At 36.4% G+C, this 10,408-nt stretch overlaps 1 pseudogene; it reads left to right on the top strand.

Moving 5' to 3' along the window:
* The first annotated feature begins 484 nt into the window (after window positions 1-484).
* On the top strand, window positions 485-7,290 carry LOC121945974 (annotated as a pseudogene).
* Window positions 7,291-10,408: the final 3,118 nt, after the last annotated feature.

Genomic DNA, 10,408 nt, shown 5'->3' with positions numbered 1-10,408 from the left:
GTGTATGCAGTGTATATGGATTTTATATTTTTATTATTTTTATTTTATCTAATATGTATTTTGTAATATTTTATTCTTTTTTTGCACTCAAATCACTTTTTAGGATTATTCTCTGTCTCTGACTTTTGAGCATCTGTAACATGTTTATTAGGAAGATTTTTTTTTTTAAAAAAATCCCTCATTAAGGCTGCCCAGAGATAAAGTTTAACACGATAGCCTGTTGTAGTTTGAGCCTTGATCAACAACGCCATAAACCTCCAAAATGACCATACAGTTGAATTAACACCTCTCTGTTGATACACTTTGAACAAAACTGATCATTCCCAAAGATAATTTTTACTAGGCATTTTTTCATGAACTTTCCTCCCAAGTTCCTTCAAAATCCTGTGTTTTTTGTCAGCACCTGAAGTCATCACATGATAGACAAGCTTGAGCAGATTTTCCGCCCGCCCACCGTTGATTACATCATACCTTGTAACTGAGAGTTAATGGCTATGAAAACTGAGACTGTCCGACTGAGACTGTCCGACTCCTCGGCTCGTCACAGGGGGACACCGATGCTGTAGTGATGCGGACCCTGTGATTTGCGTCTCACTTTATCAATATAATCAAGCCACTTTTCCATAAGTTCAGTCTTTCCTCCAGCGAGGCACGGACACTACTCAACTGAGATGGAGTCAACCGACTCTTTCCTTAAATTTCATGTGGGCTGGCCTCAGTTGCTTCACTTGTTTGCTCTACTTTGTCTTGTTGCCTTCGTCAGTAAACTGACTGTCTTGTTTGGCCGAAGACGAGATGCGCAACGAAACGCGGAAGCTTTTCCAGGACCACCAGCACACTGGTTTTTTTGGACATGCTAAGGAGGTAATGTACTCTGCCTAGTAACTTAAACAATATTTGTGTAAGTAATGTTAGTAGTGTACTTATAAGTAAGTAAAGGTTGCAGAGTGCTTTACAGTGATGCATCACAATGACAGATCTATGCACCCTGCTAAAAAAGAGAACAGCTAAATTACAAATGCTAATAGTTGGTTTTTTAGTTGGGTTTAGTTGGTTTTAGCTAGTCAGCTAGGCAACCTTTACTATCAAAAAAGCCATTTCTGGCCCAAAACAAACAAAAAAAAATATGTCTGGAGCTGCAGGTAACACAACACATAAAGTCAAACTAGTCTATCAATATTATTAATGGGTCTACATGAGCATTCACTAATATGTTTAACCACTATTTTTTTATTTTTGTTACATTAACTTTGCAGTGCTGGCGGTAAAAATTAAAAGATCTATCCATGCACTGTTATTATTATTATTATTATATTATTATTATTATTATTCTTATATTATTATTTTTTATTCTCCATTTTTCTCTGAGTCTTCTCCTGTCTTGGATTTGGAATCCATAGCTAGTCAGGCCTTTTGAACCAGAACTGCCCACCATTTTTGAAATTTGGCAAAATTAAGCAGAAAAGACACCAAGGTCACAGAAATATAATGCACATTTTAGTTAATGAAATACATTTTCATATTCTGTGTGGTAAATTGTAATTTAGTACTTTTTTATACATTTTCTTAACCTTTACTTAGCGAAGGGACTTAAATAATGTCGCACATTAGCAAAATGCAGTTATTAAACATCAGTTTGGTCAGTAGCACTTTGTCCTGTGGTTAACCTTCTCATGTTTTCATCTTGCTTTTAGTTTAAACAAGATGGGACAGATTTTGACAAGATTGTGGAATGGGGAAAGCAGTGTGGTGGGGTACGCTATGACATTGTGGTTCGGTCCCTTTGTTTCTTACCTCAACATTCAACATCCAGATTACGTGAAGACCATATTGGCATCAACAGGTGTGCCTTTACTGAAATTATATACATAATAACAGTGTAGTACATCTAGTACTTTTTTACAATGTCCTACAGGAACACTGGGTACTGGGTACTTTTTTTTAACAACCAAAGGTCAATGTAACATAATTTTTACTGATTTGTTTGTTTGATAACAGAGCCAAAAGATGATATAGCATACAGGTTTCTTGAGCCATGGATTGGTAAGACTGCTTTGCCTTTTGCCTACTGCATATTTTGACTTATTACTGAGATGATTTACTGAATGACACACACACACTGTGTTTTTTTCTCTGTTTTCAGGTGAAGGCTTATTGGTGTCAAATGGTCAAAAGTGGTTTCAGCACAGACGACTTTTGACCCCAGGTTTCCATTATGAAGTTTTGAAACCATACACTAAATTGATGGCAGAATCTGCTAAAACAATGTTGGTATGTAAATGAGACATGTAGACATTTAAATCCCAATTTATAAGTGAACAAAAAGGCTTTAAGGCTTTCTAGATGCTATATGTTTTGCCAGAATTTGGTTGAGTGTGTCGGAGATTTTTGCAGAGATGTCACATCTGTTCTCAATGTTTCCAGGACAAATGGGAAAGTTATGCAAACACCAGCAAGTCTTTTGAATTGTTTGAACACGTGAGCCTCATGACACTTGACAGCATCTTAAAGTGTGCTTTCAGCTACAGCAGCAACTGTCAGACTGAGAGGTGAGTCCATACAAACCTTTTTCAGCCATGCACAAGGTCAGATCTATGTTTTCAGTTGTTAATTGCTTTAGCCATCTGAATCATGTGTAGAGAAAACTGATCTTTGAATATTTGTCTACGTTCTCATTTCAGTGGAAAAAATGAATACATCAAGGCAGTTTATGAACTCAGTCATCTGATTCACCTGCGGTTCAGGACGTTTCCATACCATAACGACTTGATTTTCTACCTCAGCCCACATGGCTTCAGATACAGGAAAGCATGCAGAGTGGCTCATGGTCATACAGGTAAAAATTCCACACACACCTTAATTAATGACAATTTGAAACTGTTGGCAAGTTTCAATGAAACTGCATTTGATCACTTTGCATTAAAGAGTAATGCATACACTGGTTGGTGTACACATTGCTGTATTTTAACAATTAGTCCGCAAATATTAAATTTTCTTGTCTTTTGAAGAGGCTATCATAAGAAAGAGGAAAAAAGCACTGAAGGAGGAGAAAGAGCTGGAACGCATACAGGCCAAAAGAAACTTGGACTTTCTGGACATCCTTCTCTTTGCAAGAGTATGTTATGTGATCTTGTATCCAGTCCAATGATTCAAGGAGTTGGATAGTCTCAATTTTGCTCACTGTCATGACACAGGTAACAAACCACAAACCTTTAAGGCCCAGACACACTTAATGAACATCAAAGAACTAGTGGCGATGATGGCTTTTTGGCCGCCTGTGTGTCGGCCAAAAAGCAGACAAGTGCCAACGTTGTGGGACACAGAAAAAACTAGGCTGACAGATGCTCACTGATGGCCCCACATTATGCTCTTTTAATATGGTTTTATTGTACAGTGAAGTACTAGTTTTAAAAAGTGTCTTGTAAATAAAATAGAGAGTGAGCGACCCTATTAGTATTTTATTATTTATATTTCTGTCTTTTTTTCACCGTCAGGATGAGAAGCAGCAGAGTCTGTCAGATGAAGACGTAAGAGCAGAGGTGGACACCTTCATGTTTGAGGGTCATGACACCACGGCCAGTGGCTTGTCTTTCATCCTCTACTGTCTGGCCTGCCACCCAGAACACCAGAAAATGTGCAGGGAGGAGATCATTCAAGCCCTGGATGGTAGGGACACCATGGAGTGGTAGGTTTACCTGTTGAAAACCAAAGGGCAGTGCAAGTCAGTGCTGCTTTGTGTTACAGCAGATGGATTAGGTGAGCTTTAGGAAGTCACTTTTTTAGAATATTGACAACTAACACATGTTTGTCTCATTTAAGGGAGGACCTCAGTAAAATTCCATATACTACAATGTGCATAAAAGAATCCCTCCGCCTTTATCCTCCTGTACCAGGAGTAACTAGAAAGACCACAAAACCCATGACCTTTATTGATGGAAGGACTTTGAAGAAAGGTTTGTTGTTTATGTTTTTGGAAAGGTTATATAGATAAGACAGCATACTCTTACGTTATATAATCACTTTTACCAGACTGGTAAAATATTAACTTGTATTCATTTTTTCCAGATTGACTATGGCTTTTGTTTCGCAAAGTCAGCCTTGCACAACATAGGACATATACACATATAAATCATTAAACACACGTTTTAAATGGTAGAAACGTTTTTACAATACTGTATGTCATACGTAAATAGATGAAGTGTATTTGAATTTATAAACTTGTTGTCCAGTTATTGTACATCCAAAACCCAAACACACATATTTTGTTTTGTCTCATTTGTAGGTTCTTATATTGGAATAAGCATGTTTTGTTTTTCAAAGTCAGCTTTGTACAACATGGGCACATTTACACCCATAGACATACATGTTTGAAATGGTAGTAGCATCTTTACAATGCTTTGTCTCATACTTAAATAGATACAATGTTGGTCTGTTTGTATGTACTGTATACAACTTGTAAAGTCACTGCACAATCCTAAACCCATCACACCTTTTTTTCTTATTTGTAGGTTGTTATATTGGAATAAGTGTCTTTGGGATTCACAGGAATGCAACTGTCTGGGAAAACCCCGAAGTCAGTATGATTTTATCCGAAGCAAATGTTTTTGAAATGAAAGTTCATCTGTCACCCGCTCACCACATGTAGTGCATGGCTAATAGAATCAATGTTTTAAGTAAAAACATTATGCCTTTTTGCTGTGGTGGCCCTGCATCCTGTTCCTACACAATATGTGTCAAATAATAGTAATGACATAGTCAATGCAGCATTAATGCACAATGCTATATTTTGCCTTGGAACTAGATGTCAGCATGCCATAAACAGCATAAAGTCTTTCAGTTATTAGAGGAAAAATAAAGAAAATTTAGTTTTTACTGGAATTTGCTACTTTGTTTTGTCTCAACACAGGTCTTTGACCCACTACGTTTTCTACCAGAGAATGCTTCTAAAAGGTCACCTCATGCGTTTGTGCCTTTCTCTGCTGGGCCCAGGTTTGTCAGCACTACTACCCTCAGCTCATGTCCCAGGTCCACATGAATTTGAGGACCGAACATCGCATTGTAACAAGATGCTCAATTTCATCCACTTGATTTCTCAGTGGTTTTAATGTTTTGTTGTTTCAGTGTATGATTAAATGATGAAATATCAATACTCTGACCTTCTTCTGTATATCAGAATACCTCACGTTTTTTTGCTTTTTCTTCCTCAGAAATTGCATTGGTCAGAACTTTGCCATGAACGAGCTGAAAGTGGTGACAGCCATGACACTGATGAGGTACCAGCTGATAGAGGATCCCATCTGGAAACCCATGTTAATTGCAAGACTAGTGCTTCGCTCGATCAATGGCATCTACATCAAGATCAAACCTGTAGACCCACAAGAGTAAAGGGAGGCAACTGTAAGACGTACTATAAACCTGAAACAGATATTAATCAGTAAGAATAAATCATGAAGAGTTGAAGTTTCTTATTTCTAATATAAAAAAATACACTATGGAATCACAAACAGATAATAATGAGAAGATTAATTGTTAATATTTTATTTGGTGTCTGAATGTGTTTTGGAGAATTACTTTATGGTATTCCATTTTTTGTGGCATTTCAGTGGTTCTCATCTGCAATGTCCGTTGGAAGACTACTCACTACTACTACTCCTTTCTCAACATTAGCAGGTGTCTAGCTTTTATTTTCATAGCAAACATCAACATGCATGGTCACTCTTGTCATGTTTGGAGGCTACAGTGTGGCACTTTTGTTGTTGAGGCTAAAGTGAATTAAGTAGGAATGCTTGACCCTTTGCACTTAAGGGTTTGCCACGTGTCAAGTTTGATTACCTGCTGCAGCTTTGAGCAAATTAAGTACCAATTTTGTTTCAAGATAGTTGCCCCTCATAGGAAGTGTTCCTGTGGTTGTGGAAGGGTGCATGTTCAGTGAAGGTGGAGCCACTTTAGGCTTCTACTCTTTGATTTTACTTGAGGAAATGGGGAAAAGCAACATTAAGATTGTTTACATTATTTTTTAGAATTGTTTTATCAACTATAATTTGCGGTGTAATAAATGGCTCATTTGTTCAAATTAATAGCTTTATTATTTTGTATGTAGTATCAAATTATTCATTGTACTAAACTGAGAATGTCTACTGAAAAACCAAGGCAATCACATCTTTTCCTTGTAAAGCAAACATTTTTTAATGATACTTTGGCAATGTTAGAATATACCACAGAGTCAGTTACTTGGTCATTACTGTTTGGAGGTTAGTTCTATACGTGATGTACACCTAATTCAACCTTTTGTAAGGATATTGATTATTCAAATACACAGTCAACACTGTAGGCTATCATAGCACTGGAAACCTGCATAACAGGAACACAATGTTATTAACAAGGCTACATTCAGTTTTTTGAACATTTCGACAAATAGAGTGAGGCAAGCAATGTTTTAACTGATTACCCTTTAGAGCAGAGACTGTACATTATATAGAGGGGATATGTTTTGCTGCAAGTTGAAAATGCAGTCTAAAAGAATTTACATCCCACTATAACTTCTGCTTGAAAAACTGAAACGTCTACATTTTTACAAGAGCATTAGGCATGATCTTAAGTATATACAAAATAAACTTCTTGATGGTAGTAGAGACTGCACATTATAGAGAGCAGGAACATATTTAGGCACACTGCATAAGTTACCTCAATTGCTTTGTGTTATTAACGTGCTATGTAAATACCATGCATTTTTAGTATTTTTTTGTTTTGTATGAACTGAAGACCATGCCTGGTGAATATGTATAACTTTTTTCTTTTGCAAAAAATGTAGAGGGGTACAAATTATTTCAGACCAGACTGTGCCATAATTGTATCATCCACTGTAATATATTAAGTCGTTTTCAGTTTCACTGGGGGTTGATGGCTCAGTAAGGAAGAGGTCAGGCCAAAGCAATAATAGGTTTAACTGGGCATTTTATAGAGCCAGCTGACATATTGTGCTCATTACAAAAGTAGTGTTAACTTCACCTCTATTTTTTGTTTACTTGTGTTTGTTCATCATGATACCCATGAGCTTTTGCATTGCAGCAGCTATTCCTCCTAGGGTCTATATAGTTACATGGTTACAATACAAAAACACACATTCACATTTTTTCAAAACCAAATATTATGTTGTGTAATATGATTAGGAAGTGAGTACCACCCTTTCAATTGATGTGATTTTGGATTTTGGTAAACAGCCTCCTGTAGCAGCATACATGTCTTTAAAGAGTACTTAATTATTAAGAAAATTTACTGCCTTTCTGTGAAGATTTAATTTGCCTGTCGTGATTTATCTGTGCCACAGTAACTCATTTTAATCAGGTCCAAAGTCACCTGAGGCATCTGCTCAGTGTCTGTTCCCAGAATAAGGTCTTAGGAAGGTGGTCTGCAATACAATCAGATCACCTTTGTTCTCAGTTAGTGCTGTTTGCTTCTAAGCCATCAAATTACATGCCTTTACAAGACCTTTCAACTTGTAGAAAGTGAGAATACAGGCAGTTAATATCAGAACAAGTGCACCATTATTTAATAACAGCTCAAAATACCACAGATCGTTAGGAGTCAAAAGTAATTAATTTTTTATTCATGGTCATATGATTACAAAATCCACACTTTGTAAAAGTGAAGCACCTTGTCTTTTGCTGATCTCTGATCTCCAACCTGTCACCTATTTAAAGATACAATTAAGTGGCCACTTAAAATTTCAAGAAAACTACTCATATTTAGTGGTGACCTCATGTTGTACCAAAGGAGAACTTGTTTCTAACTATTATTTTCTTTTTTCAAAGTAAGATTGATAGCTTACAGTTTTATGTCCCCACTACAAGCTCTATCAAAAGAGAATACACAGGCGTCACAGCAGCCTTGTGTTTAAGATGCATACCATATACTGTGACCACAATAATTTGGGTGTGACTATGTTAGAGGGCTTTAAATGCAGGCTATTTCCTCTCTCTCTCTCTCTCTCTCTCTTCATTTCCTGTCACCTCTCTACCTTTGAATGTAAAAAGTCATGAATACCATTTTATGGGACCTTTACATTTGGAGTACACGCTGCAAAAAAAATTTACATAGTGTATCAGTTCATTACATGTGTGACAACTATGATTTTCCACAACTGTGTAAAGACACAGTTCTTATGTCTCAAGTCACTTCAGGGCAAACTAAATATGAATAGTATACTGTATAATCTGCACTGTACTCTGTTGCATTTGAAATATGTTGACACACTACACCACCTTTCAAAATGACTAAATCCACCCTCTTCTGTTTTTACTACGTCTTTTTGAAGCGTAGTTAATATTTGTTCCTGTGCTGCCTTTCAAATTCAGCTTTATTCTACTAAAGGCCATGAACAATGGTACTTGCAAGTCTGCAGCTATATCTTACTGAAAACTCACACCTAGTAGCTTGTTGACACTTCAGTTGATTACATATTAGTTTAACAGATGTAACAGACGTTTTTCATATTATATTAACAGGCTTTCAAAATAAAAAGCAGCCCCGTGTTCCGATAGAAACTGACTTCATTTCTGAATTCTCTGGACCTCTTGGAGTAATATATTTCCTATTAACGTCCTTTTTTGCCATTTGTTTAAAAGCCTTATCAAAATACTTATGGAGTTAAAAAATGCTGAGAGATGTTTAACAGAAAGAAAAAAATCAACGTTACACCCAAAACATCAAAAACATTACTCATGATGACCCATCATATGGATATAGCATGACACTCACAGATACACATATATAAACTGCCACTCAGATCCTTAAATGCTCACTGCCAAGTCCTATAAATGTACCTTAACTGTGTTCACAGTCAACAAGCTCCTGCATTTTGCTCACCAATTTATAAGCTGACTTGTAGATGATGTCTCATGACAGACCACAAGGAAATGTACCTTTTTATGACATTGAGAAATACAACAAATAATGAAGATAAATTACATGTACCTTTTGTACAGACTGAGGTCAAGAAATAAAGACTGAATTGAGTTTAAGAAAAAATACTTCAGCTTTTGGTTACTTAACAATATACATACCTTGTGTACAATATCACACTTAAGAGTTAATTAAGTTAATAATATGGTGTGTTCTCCTGAAAACCCAGAAGATGGCAGTATTAACACATGGCAATTTTTGTATTAAGTGAAGTTACAGTCTCAAAGACATGAGAAATATCTCTTATCTCTTGCAGGTCTCCTGATGACAGTTGTAAACCACTGATGTTTCCTTTTCCACCTGCAGCAGTCACAGGTAAGAAATTTCATCATCCAAACAAAACAACACAAGTGATATTAGTTACCTATCATCACCATTAAGCAACCTTACCCTGCCAGTCAAGACACAGAAACAAAGGTGGATAGGAAATGCTTTGAAAGATCAGGAGGGACATGCACGCCTAGCCCAATTTCAAACATCTACTTCTGTTTCAAGTTCACAGACCACTGAACAAACAAACTGGAAATTTAATAAGGCAAAGAGCATCATATCCTGTAGATATGCAGTCTTGGTCTTAGGTACCAAATTGCCAAAAGTTCTATTAAAATAAGACACATAAGGGCTGCTGATGCCTCATAAATAACTGGAATCAAATATCCAGGATTTTTGGTATACCTGTAAAACAAAAAACAAAAGAATTGGCATTCCTTTGATTCAGGCCATGAACTCCTGAAAGACAGACATGGAAAAACGTTCACTTGTTGTTTTGTTGGAAGCAGTGTTAACTGTACTGTGTCCCTCAAACACGTGCTTTACACTGCAATTCAATGACCCATATTGATCTATAAGCACTGATGCCGACCTTGAGCTTGTCTCCACATTTAATGTGACATTTGGTTTGATGATATTGAATGCTAAGTCATACATCACAGCTCAAAAACAGATGAAGTCTGACTTTCGTATACTATAAAATGAAAAAAAGACTATAAGTTATACCATTTAATTTTGATATAATTATTTTATGTTATTTTCTTGCCTGTATTTACACTCAAGTTGATAGTCAGTAGCTTCTGCCTGTATCCATCACATCCACTTTTACAGAAGAAATATTTTCCAGCTTCTGTTCCTTTGACATTTACAATGTGTACAGATTTGTTCAAATCCACAAAGTCTGATGCTGGTCTTTGTGCAGAGTTCCTGAGTGCAGTCATGTTACTTGCTTAAAAAGTCAATTTTAAATAACTCAATTTACCCAGACATACATAAGTGCCCAGACATACTGCTGCCTGTGATGATGTTAGCTGTTTCAAGAGTTTCTTCTAGAAAAAAAGTTTGTTTTTTAAACATATAGAAAGCAAAGCAGTTGGGTACAGACATACTGTTTGTGTGTGTGTGTGTGTGTGTGTGTGTGTGTGTGTGTGTGTTCTATGGAAAAACAAATGGACAA

The sequence above is a fragment of the Plectropomus leopardus genome, chromosome 7 (genome assembly GCF_008729295.1).
Source record: "Plectropomus leopardus isolate mb chromosome 7, YSFRI_Pleo_2.0, whole genome shotgun sequence".
Lineage (NCBI taxonomy): Eukaryota > Metazoa > Chordata > Actinopteri > Perciformes > Serranidae > Plectropomus > Plectropomus leopardus.
Note: the sequence above shows the minus strand (reverse complement) of the source record. Positions and strands in the feature narration are given on the sequence as shown.